The sequence below is a fragment of the Arvicola amphibius genome, chromosome 12 (assembly GCF_903992535.2).
Source record: "Arvicola amphibius chromosome 12, mArvAmp1.2, whole genome shotgun sequence".
NCBI lineage: Eukaryota > Metazoa > Chordata > Mammalia > Rodentia > Cricetidae > Arvicola > Arvicola amphibius.
Window position 1 is genome coordinate 115,946,960 of NC_052058.2, and position 12,230 is coordinate 115,959,189.

The 12,230-nt window shown below is 36.5% G+C and overlaps 1 pseudogene; it reads left to right on the plus strand.

Annotated features, from left to right (window-relative positions):
• Positions 1 to 4,934: 4,934 nt before the first annotated feature.
• LOC119803017 lies at positions 4,935 to 6,115 on the plus strand (annotated as a pseudogene).
• The last annotated feature ends 6,115 nt before the right edge of the window (positions 6,116 to 12,230 follow it).

Sequence of the window (12,230 nt, forward strand, 5' to 3'; positions counted from 1 at the left end):
GTGCTTGTTTTCTTTTAACAAGCAGAGCAGACCCGGGAAATTGTTGCTACCAAGAAAACATGCTTTACTCTATTCTTTCCCAAGCTTTCTCAAGCTTTCTGTGGATGCAGTTATCCACATGGGCACCATTCTATAACACGAGGGCCTGCTCATTGGGGTTTCTGTTCTGCCCAGTTCCCACAGCTGGTAATCCCCCAAAGAAAATCACACAAAGGTCTCCATAAGATTATAAACTGATTGGCCCATTAGCTCCAACTTCTTATTAGCTATTATCACTTATATTAACCCATTATTCTTATCTATGTTAGCCACATGGCTAGGTACCTTTCTCAGTGGGGTAGGTTACATATTGCTTCTTCCGTGGTCTGGGCAGGACAAGGGAGGAATGGGCTTCCTACTTCTTAGTATAAGTTATTTTATTGTATAGGGTTGTTTTAGATATATTTTTTTCATATTGAAGGACCAGGAAGAGTAGAGCCAAAAATCTAGCAGGAAGAATAGAGCCAAAAATCTAAGTTAGCCAGTTCAGTGATTCTGTTCCAGGAAATAGCTGACAATAAAGTTATATTATAATCTTGAGAACAATCTTAAGAAATGGGGAGTTACCCCCTTGTAATTATCACTGGTACTTTTGGAATTTTCCAGTGATGCCCTACTTTGGGTTATTGGTTCCTTCCCTTAAATACCCCTTCTCCAAGCTACTCAGGGTCAAACTCCTCTACCTCTGTGTGGGATATGAGTCTTGGCCCCAGGGCGCTGGTTCCTGTCAATAAACCTCATGTGATTGCAGCAAGGACAGTCTCTTAAGAGTTCCTGGGGGGTTGTGTTATCCTGAGACTTGAGTGAGTGTCTCCCCACTCCAGGGGTCTTTCAATATGAAGTTTGGTATTGTTCTTTCAATGTCTATAAAGAATTGTGTTGGAATTTTGATTGGGATTGTGTTGAATATATAGATTATTTTTGATAAGATGGCCATTTTTGCTATGTTAATCCTACCAATCCATGAGCATGGGAGATCTTCTCATCTTCTTACATCTTCTTCAATTTCCTTCTTGAAGTTTTTATCACACAAGTGTTTCATTTGCTTGATTAAAGTTGCCCCAGGATATTTTATATTCTTTGTGACAATTGTGAAGGGTGTTGCTTTTCTGATTTCTTTCTTAGCCCATTTGTCATTTGAATATAGATAGGAGAGCCACTGATTTTTTGAATTAATATTGTATCCTTTTACTTTGGTGAAGTCGTTTATCAGCTATAGGAGTTTCCTGGTAAAATTTTTGGGTCATTTATGTATACTATCATATTATCTGCAAATAGAGATACATTGCCTTCTTCCTTTCCAATTTTTATCTCCTTGATCTCCTGTAATTGCCTTATGTTCCAGTTAGAACTTCAAGTACTGTATTTGATAGTTATGGAGAGAGTGGACAGCCTTGTCTTTTGTCTTGTTCCTGATTTCAGTAAAATTGTTTTGAATTTTTTTTATTTAATTTGATGTTGGCTATAGGCTTGTTGTAAATATCCTTTATTATGTTTAAATATGCCCCTTGTATTCCTGATCTCTTGAAGACTTTTATCATGAAGGAGTGCTGGGATTTGCCAAAGGTTTTTCCAGCATCTAATGAGAAGATTGAAGATTTTTCTTTTCATTTGAAATGTCCATCTATCTCTGGGATCAAATCTACTTGATCCCATGGTAGATGATATTTTTGATGTGTTCTTGGATTTGGTTTGTGGATACTTTATTGAAGATTTTTCCATCAATATTCATGAGGGAAATTGTTCTGTAATTCTCTTTCTTTGTTGTATCTTTGTGTGGCTTAGGTATTAGGGTGACTTTATAAAAAGGTGACCTTATAAAATGAATTGGGCTGTGATTCTTCCTTTTCAATTTTGTGGAATAATATGAGGAGCATTGGTATTAGGTCTGCTAAAACCATCTGGGCCTGGGCATTTTTTGGTTGAGAGATTTTTAATGACTATTTCCTTAGGGGTTATAGGTCTATTTAAATTGTTTATCTGATCTTGATTTAACTTCAGTAAGTGGTGTCTATAGGGAATGCTATCCATTTTTTTGGATTTTCCAATTTTTTGGACTACAGGTTTTTGAAGTATTTCAATGATTTTTTAGTTTTCTTCAGTGTCTCTACTTATGTATCTTTTTGCTTCTGATTTTGTTAATCTGGATATAATCTCTCTGTCTTTTAGTTAGTATGGATAAAGGTTGTCTATCTTATTGATTTTCTCAAAGAATCACCTCTTTGTTTTATTGTTTCTTTGTATTGTTTTCTTTATTTCTATTTTATTAATTTTATCTATCAGTTTGATTATTTCCTGCCTTTTACTCCTCTTAGATGTGTTGGCTTATTTTTGTTCTAGAACTTTCAGGTGTGCTTTAAGTCTATATTATGAGAGATCTCCAAATTCTTTATGCAGGCACTTAGTGCTATGACCTTTTCACTTAGCACTGCTTTCATTCTGTCCCATAGCTTGGTTATGTTGGGTATTTATTTCCATTGACTGCTAAGAAGTCTTTAATCTTTATTTTTGTCTTGACCCAGTAGTTTTTCAGTAGAGAGTTGTTCATTTTTCATGAGTTTGTCAGCTTTCTGTTGTTAAAATCAAGCTTTCATCAGGGGTTGTCTAATAGGGTCTAGTCTAGGGGAGTTATTTTAATTTTCTTGTATCTGTTGAGACTTGCTTTGTTGACCTCGTGTGTGATCAGTTTTGAGATTTTTCTGGGAGCTTTTGGGAAGCTGTTATATTCCTTGGTGTTTGGATGAAATGTTTTGTAGATATCTATTAAAGTTATGTAATTCTCAACATCCATTAGCTCCATTATTCCTATGTTTAGTTTTTGTCTGAATGACCTGTCCATTGGTGAGAATGGGGTTTTGAAATCTCCATTATTAATGTATGAGGGTCAATGTGTTATTTAAGTTTTAAAAATGTTTCTTTACAATTGTAGGTGTCCTTTCATTTGAGTCATAGATATTAAGGATTTAAATGCCATCTTGGTAGATTTTTTTTCTTTAATGAGTATGAAATGCCCTTCATCTCTTTTGATTAATTTTGGTTTAAAGTCTTATTTTGTTAGGTATTACAATAGCTATGTTTCCTGGAGCCATACACTTGGAAAAAAATTTCCAATCCTTTACGCTAATGTATACCTTGATGTTGAGGTATGTTTCTTGTATGCCACAGAAGGATGGATACTGTTTCAATATCTGTTCTGTTAGCTTGTGTCTTTTTATTGGGGAATTGAGGCCATTGATATTGAGAGATATTAATACCAATGACTGTTACTTGCTGTGGGATAATGCTATTGTACTCTGTAAAGATTTGTCACTCATATTGGTTTAATAAAACTCTGATTGGCCAATAACCAGACAGGAAATATAGTTTGGGTGAGCAGACTAAGAAAATTCTGGGAAGAGAAAAGTCCTAGTCTATAATCACCACCCAGACACAGAGGAATCAAGATGAAAATGCTGCATTGAGAAAAGGTATCAAGCCTCATGACTTACAAATTATGGGTTAATTCAAGATGTAAGAGATAGATAAAAATAAGCCTGAGCTAATAGGCCAACCAGTTTATAATTAATACAAGCCTTTTTGTGTTTCTTTGGGAATAAATATTTATGCTACCAAGAGGGACAGAAATTTCCATTTATAGTTAATTCCTGGTAATTTGTTGTTAGTGGTGTTGATAGTGTGTGTGTTTTTTGTCTTTTGATTTTAATAGTATGAAGTTATTTATTGTTTGTATTTTTATTATCTGAAGTTTTTATGTAGATGGGTTAGCTTCTATTAAATACATTTGTTCAGGGCTTTGGCTATAAAATTGAAGGCACCTTGGCCCTTGAATGCAGATCCTTGGCAGTTACATACTCCCATGCATCTTCTGTCTTGAGTATGTGTTTGCTCACTCAGTGTGTCTGGTTTTGAACATGGCACATATCATAGATCTTTTATATCATCCTTACTCCTATTCTATGGGTTTCCAAATAGAATGATAGGATTATAGCAATTTCCTCAAATGACTCAGCATAGTGTAAGGGAATGAGTAGGGGAGCTACCCAAAAGAACATGCTATGCTGTAAAAACTGTGCTTTCAACGTCACTTATCTCCTTGTAAACTTTCTTCATGAGAATGAGAACTTCCCTTTCTCAGGAAATTCCTCTGTCTATCCACAACTTCTTGATGATGAAGGTCACTTATCTCTAAAGGCATTTTCACCTAATTATTCATCTCTTTGAGATTCATTAAGTCCATGAGGCTTCAGCCCTACCCAAAGAATTATAGGTAACTGAGGAAAGCTGAGAAAGGGAGAGGTAGCATTCAGTAGAGAAGAACCTTATCTTTTGCTCAATACAGGATGGTCAGCTTATTAAAAAGTAATAGTGTAAAAAAATAAGCCATATCAAGATGGAAAATATACTTAAAATGCAGATTATGTATATTATTGTTTTCTTTGAATTTTTTGACTGTGAAGGACCTAAGTATCCAATGTATCAACTTTTAAGGTATGTTGATTTCAGAATTTGAGTCTAAGGATAAGTTGTTTTGGAAAAGAGATTCTTCTTTTTATTTCCACAGAGGATGAGAACTTGTGGATTGCTTCTAGACTAATGTGGTTTGATAGGCCAAGAACCCCCAAATGGTTGACATGAACACTCCAAAAAATTACTTCACCCAACAAGAAGCAGGAAGCAGTTTGCAGAGAACTATGCCCATATTCTCAAATATTGTTTGTAAATTTTTTTACATTTAAAGGGGGATGTGGTATAGATATGAATAATTTGCATTGGTATGGATCTTGCTCTATTGATACAAATTTTAGGTCAGTTTTGTTATATGTATATTTCTGCTCTTGATTTATTTATTGCGTTTTTGCATCTCATTTAAAAATGTAATGTATAGAGGGCGAACCATGGACAGCCAGGGCAGGGAGGTGGTTGTGTGCGACAACGGCACTGGGTTTGTGAAGTGTGGCTAAGCAGGCTCTAACTTTCTGGAACACATCTTCCCAGCTTTGGTCGGAAGACCTATTATCAGATCAACCACCAAAGTGGGAAACATTGAAATCAAGGATCTGATGGTTGGCGATGAGGCGAGTGAGTTGCGCTCCATGTTGGAGGTTAACTACCCTATTCAGAACGGCATCGTGCGAGCCTGGGACGACATGAAACACCTGAGGGACTACACATTCGGACCAGAGAAGCTGAACATAGATACCAGAAACTGCAAAATTTTACTCACAGAACCTCCCATGAACCCAACCAAAAACAGAGAGAAGATCATAGAGGTAATGTTTGAAACCTACCAATTTTCTTGTGTGTGTGTAGCCATCCAGGAAGTTCTGTCTTTGTATGCTCAAGGTTTATTGACTGGTGTAGTGGTGGACTCTGGAGATGGTGTAACTCATATTTGCCCAGTGTATGAAGGCTTTTCTCTCCCTCACCTTACAAGAAGGCTGATATTGCTGGGAGGGATATTACCAGGTATCTTATCAAGCTGCTGCTGTTGCGAGGATATGCTTTCAAAAATTCTGCTAATTTTGAGATAGTTTGCATAATTAAAGAAAAACTGTGTTATGTGGGTTACAATATTGAGCAAGAGCAGAAACTGGCCTTAGAGACCACAGTGTTAGTAAAGTCATATAAACTCCCTGATGGACACATTATTAAAGTTGAAGGAGAAAGATTTGAAGCACCGGAAGCTTATTTCAGCCTCACTTAATCAATGTTGAAGGGGTTGGTGTTGCAGAATTACTCTTTAATACAATCCAGGCAGCTGACATCGATACCAGATCTGAATTTTACAAGCACATTGTGCTTTCTGGAGGCTCAACCATGTACCCTGGACTGCCATTGAGGTTGGAACGAGAGCTTAAACAGCTTTACATAGAATGAGTTCTAAAAGGAGATGTGGAAAAACTTTCTAAATTTAAGATATGAATTGAAGATCCACCTCACAGAAAGCTCATGGTATTCCTGGGTGGCGCAGTCCTAGCCAACATCATGAAGGACAAAGACAACTTTTGGATGACTCGACAAAGAGTACCATGAAAAGAGTGTATGTGTGCTGGAGAAGCTCGGTGTTACTGTTTGATTAATACCAGGCTTGTTCCCATCCTGCCTCTAATGCATTCTTCTTTTTCTGTTTTTGTTTTTATTTTTTTAAATTTTTTTCTTTATTGCCAGTCTTTGAACTCATTCAACTCCAGGACTGAAAGAGGCCTCTCTGTCCCCTTTGACTGGAAAGGACAAGTTTATTCTCTGTTTTGGAAAAGCATTGTTAATGTGGATAAATCTGGTTGTTTAATGCAACCACTCCTTTACCAACATCACCCACAGGCAAAGGGTCTCTGCTGCTTTCTTCCTTTCTAAGTAGGCATTTAGCTCTTTCCTGTAGGCTTTCTATTTTTGCTTTATTGTTTTAATGCTGCTAGTTGTAGTTTTAACACTCTAGGTGGTATGTCTTTATTAGCATAAGAGAAAACTTTCACATGAGCTTTTACATATTCTGGGTGGGGGTGGTAAGGGATGGGTGGGCAGTGCTGAGTCCTTCGAGCATTTCTTTCTGTAGTGTTAGCTTTCAGCAGTGAGCTGCTGCCACTTTGTAAGTACCCTGAAGCTTGTCCTGTTAACCTCATCAGGAAATTTTAAGCTCAGAACTAAGGTGTTTGGGTAGGTTTTGTGTGGTTGAACAAATGAGTGGTCTTCCTGGTGTGGTTTTGAGGATTTCTGCTTCTGGGTATGTGAGATGAACCCCAGTTGCAGTATTCTGACTTGGTAGGCTTCTTCTTTTGGTCTGCCTGGAACTGTTTCCATATGGTAGAAAAAAAGCAAGCTTAGTGTTTTGTTGCCATGCCACTTAGGACTTAATTCCTTATCTCAACTGGGAGTATATTTCCTAAACTATCAGAAAGAAAGTAATATTTTAAACAAGATGTTTTTGCTAAGTCAAATTACAAATAGAAAGTTCCTAAGTGCTGGTATTTTCTAAATACTGTTGTTTATTTTGAAAGCATTGAGGTGATGATGCTAAGTACCATTCTTGAAAGTTGTACTTTTATTTGCCCATCAGTGCTTCTTGACTAAGGTAGCTACACAGTAAACACAGCTACTGGCAGTGGATTATAATTGTTGAATTAACATTAACAGTGGGACTTGTTGCCAGTTTGTTTTTGTTTTTTAAGAGACCTGGATTTAAAATTTTAGCAACAATAATAGAAAATGTACCAGGAGTTGATTATGTTTGTCCTGAAAACTAATCATGATTGCTACTGCCCAGCCAACTTTTGTTCTTAGGATTTTGGATATGTTTGCAGATCTGTCAGAAAATCCTATTTATGAGTACTGTTAGTATTATTTGTTATCTCAAAAAAAATCAGATAGTACTTAGAAGTGAGTGAGGTCTTTCTAACATTGTAAAATGAAATAATAAGATGTTGTATCACAACGAATACAAAATCATGATTCTGGGAGAAATATTTTCCTTCATTTCAAAATATTTTTTGCTAATGATAAATTTGGAAGAATGACTATTTTCCTTTCTTTTTTGGATGCTTAAAATCAGAATTTTTAGTGGATTTTTTTAGATAACTTTAAAACTAGTTTATATAAAATCAGCAGCAAAAGGAAGTTAGTCTTAATTATGCAGTTTCTGTGATATTAAGTATTTTTGCCTGTTTTACTTCAATTTGAACAAATAGGGGATGTCTGTGTGCATGCTGGACATGCTCAGTACACACAACCACCTGCCAGTGCCGGCTTGTCAGTGTTGGATGCATGACTCAGAGTCCTAAGCCTTCTAAATCATGTTGTCAGATACCCTAGTCTTGGAAGTCCTGGGCCCATTCCAGGACACCTACTGTGTATAAGACTGTTACCAGTGACTACTGAGTACAGAAAAATCGTTAACCCTTGGCTTTGAGCATGGTTTTAAATGCAGGGATAGAAAACAAGAAAGAATGGGGTAGAATCCTAAACAAAACATAAAAGAGCATTATCATTTGTACCTTGAATGTAGAATTTGTTTGAATTTCAAAATTCTGCTAGCAAACATGACTGTTAAAAATAATGTATTCATATTTGTAATAATTTAGAAATTCCATTTTATAGTTTTCTTATTCTAAGGTGAAATAACGAATTTAATAATCAGGGAGTTGGGACATACTGTATTCTATTAGAATGTCAGGTTTGAGTCCTTCAAAAACTAAAAATAATTCTGTTTTTAAAGAATCTGATTTTTAGGTCTTGAAACCCATTGTTGCTTAGAATTCCAATGCTAAAGTTCCTTTTTTTATTTTTGAATTAAAATTACCAATGCCTTGAGGGATTTCTTAGAAAATGTGATATTGGATGTTAACTTCATAGTTCTGAGCACTGTTAGTGTCTATCTGGCAAGTATTTGAGAGATCAATGGAAAGCTAAATATTCTAAATTTAACACGAATATACTTCTTTTTGATTAAGAAAATAAAATCAGATTATTCAAAGTAAAAATGTAATTTATAATTAAAAAATATAGGTTAATAGATAGTCATCTATAATAGTCAAAATTGTAGTCATGTTAGTAAGATTTTCTAGACATATAGAGATATATTTCAGTTAGACAGGTGTTCTTCAAATCTTTCAGAGACCTTTAGAATTTGGCATTTAAAATGTTTTAAGAAGTTAAGACTTTTCATGACAATGAGACACATCTGCACCTGGCAGCACTAATTACTTGAAGAGGATGATGAACATAGAAGAGGCTCCTTATGGAGTTTGATAGCCATTTTCGCAACAAATTGCTCTTGCCTGGACTGTTTGATGGTATGCCGAGTAAACTAGACATGAAGGATCCATGGAGAGATGACTGCTGAACTTGCCTAAAGGTGAGACAGTACTTTGGGGTTCCTGCTTCATGAAAGAGACTGCCAGACATTCTTCAGGACACAGAAGAAAGCGACTGAAAACTGCCAATATAGGTGGAACTGTCTTTGAAATGTCTTGCTTCATGGAAAAATCTGCTGGATCATGTGGGCCTGTGGGCTGAAAAAGGATACCCCAATGGTGTGGAGGAGATTTGGGTACAGGCAGTGAGATGTCTCTGTCAATTCTAGAGTTTTGGAAGTTGCTTACAATGCACCTCCTGTTTACTTAGGTAATAATATATCCTTCTGGAATCTTTGATGAAGTTGAAGAATTTATAGTTTTCTTTAGATACAATAAAAGATAAAGTAGACATAAATATTATCTGTAATTCTTGTTTGATAACTGTTTTGCTTTATGTAATTTGACTATGTTAAAGTTAAAGCATTCGTTTTTATTTAAGCAGAAAAGGGGAGGTGATGTAGAAAACCCTTCTGTATGCTGTGAATGCCATTGGTTAATAAAGAAACTGTCTTGGTCCTGCACAGGGAATAGAGGTAGGTGGGGAAAACTAAACTGAATTCTGAGAGAAAGCAGGAGGAGTTAAAGAGAAGCCATAGAGCCACAGCCAGAGACAAACGTGCTGAAACTTTGCTGGTGATGCACAGATTAATGGAGATGGGTTAAATTAAGATGTAAGAGTTAGCTAATAAGAAGCTAGAGCTAATGGTCCAAGCAGTGATTTAAATAATATGGTTTCTGTGTGATTATTTCTGGGCTGAGCAGCCAGGAACCAACAAACAGCCTTTGCACAACAGCCCTGAAAAACATATACACTGGCAGCATTATAAAAACTGAACAAGTTATATTTAGGAATATATAAGAATATGCACAAAACCATGTTTTTTCAGTAACAACCAGTTTAAAAATGGTCATGAATTTAAAAGACCACAAGGAAAATTAAATGATATGTTTGGAGTAAGGAAAGGAGAAATGTAGTTATATTATAATCTAAAAATTATGTATAAGAAGTATTGGACTTATTTGATGAAATGTGAGATAATACCTTTTTAGCCGACATAGAAAAATACAATTTTTCAAAGAACAGAAGACATTCCATGAATTTTCATCTGGATATCAAATCACATTAAATGCAGATGATGAAGCTGATATGGAGTAAAGGAAAGGACCCCGCATTGCATGCCTCCTACAGTTCTTGGTTTCTGTAGCTTCTATTCAAATGAACTGAGGTAAACTAGTCCAAAGTAATTACTATAACCTGGATTTAGGAGATGATCCCGCTCATTACTAGGTCATCAAACATCTTGTTCATGACCTTGTTAGTTAAAGGTGTTGCTCTGACACTTAATTCCAGAGTTGTCCTATGAAATTGCATTTTCATAGAAATGTTCTGCACCCTGTAAGCTGTGATGTACACATGTTTTTATTTTTTGCAGCATCCCACCTCAAAGAGATGGCACTAGGTAACTGACAACACTTTGATACATTAGAAAAATAAATACAGTTCATTTGAGAAAAATACTTATATATAATTTCATAACTTTATATCCTTTTAAAGCTTATAACTTATCTAATACTGATGACTCTTTTTCCTAAGTCACAGGAAACAGTGACTTTTATATGAGAAAACCAGGCATCTTGAAATCCAGACTGGACTAAAGACACATAATGAGTGCTCTAGTGAGATGGGTGGATCGGTTCCCTCACCTGGGCCCATCAAAGGCTACAAGAGTGTTGGTGATCTGTGTTTATTTTCATGACTGTTGGACAAAAAGCAAACCCAAGACATAAAAGTTCATATTTACAAGTTATTAGCATATTCTACAAGGAGATGTGGTTGAGTGGGTACTTCTAATTTGCCTTCAAAAGAGTCAGTAAAACCTGAAGGATAATGTTGAGTTAGCGATTCTTTCCAATAAAACTCCCACTTATTTCTGCTTGGATTGGTGGTTGGGTCCAGGATATTAATTACTTAAACCCCTGGTTTCTATTTGGACTAATGGAGAGAAACAATGAATGAAAAGAGCCTGACAAAGTTACCAGTTTGTTTACTTATTCTCAAAGCTTTCTCCTCTGAGAGTCACCAATGAAGGTTGTATCAGCAGCCATGTCATCTGTATGTCATCATCATTCTTCACCCACGGGAATGGGAGACTACTGACACCTATCCCGACACATGTCTTCACTGTGCTTTTTGTTCACCCTTTAAAACCTCCAAGTCAACCGTGCTGCTTAAGCAACCCATCCCTTGTGATCTTGTACCTAACTCCAGGAAACTCGGTCCAATGTTCAGCTAGACTTGCAGGGTGGGGACTCATTTGCCCTCTTGTCTATTTCCAGTAAAATGCAGTTAGATCTGTACTCCTGTCTGCATAGGAAGTCACCAAGAAATTGATTATCAAAAATAAACAATATACTTTTAATCCCAACAGTCAGGAGGTAAAGAAACACACCTCTGTGAGTTCAAGACTACTATGGGCTACACAGTGAGATCCACCCTTAAGTAAAAGATAAGCAAGCCATCAATAAAGGTTCATGTAGAAGCCTCTTCTCTGGTTTCATGTTCTAACACCAGGGTGTTTCCCAGGTAGATCTCAAAAACAGCCAAATAATAACATAGACATAGAAAAGGGGCATTTGTCCAACCACAGTCTTTCATGAAGATGAAAGAGTGTTTTTGCATAGGTCATCCCCTAGTCCCGCTTGCATCATCTAGAAAACTCTAGAATCATTAAGAACAGCTCTTTGCTCCACTGGAAGGTAAACATTTTCCTTTGGACCAACTGGGATGTTGTGAGGTGATTTAGAGCTCACAGAGGCTTGTGATGAGCTGTAGATGGCATGCGGTGTTGAATACTGGGGCCACATGTACTAGAGGCAGAAGTATGTTGACGTTTCAACTGTCAAGGAGCTTGCCCAAGACATCTGTGAAATAGTTAAAGCAGCTATTCTGGGAAGAGTGTCATCTTGATGACTGAGCAAACGGCCTTCTCTTAAAATGTTTAGGATCACTGCTGTAGGAACTCCTACCACCAGTAGTCTTTAAGTTACCCAAAGAGATCCTACACTAGCTCAAAATTGTACATCAGCATAAATAGTATAAGAGGCCATGCTGATGTAAAGTGTGAATCTGGTCTCTTTTCTGGCTGCAGGGTTCGGTTAGTGTTACCTATTCCAGCAGAGAATTATGATCTGTGAGTTTACCCTTAAATAAATAACCCTCTATTATTCTCAATTCTGAGCTAGTGTAGGATTTCTTTTAAGCATCCTTCTTCATCTGGCACCGCACGTGGATTCGGACTCCATACCTACTGGGTAGACCACGTAAAGGCCTAACTGGTCCAT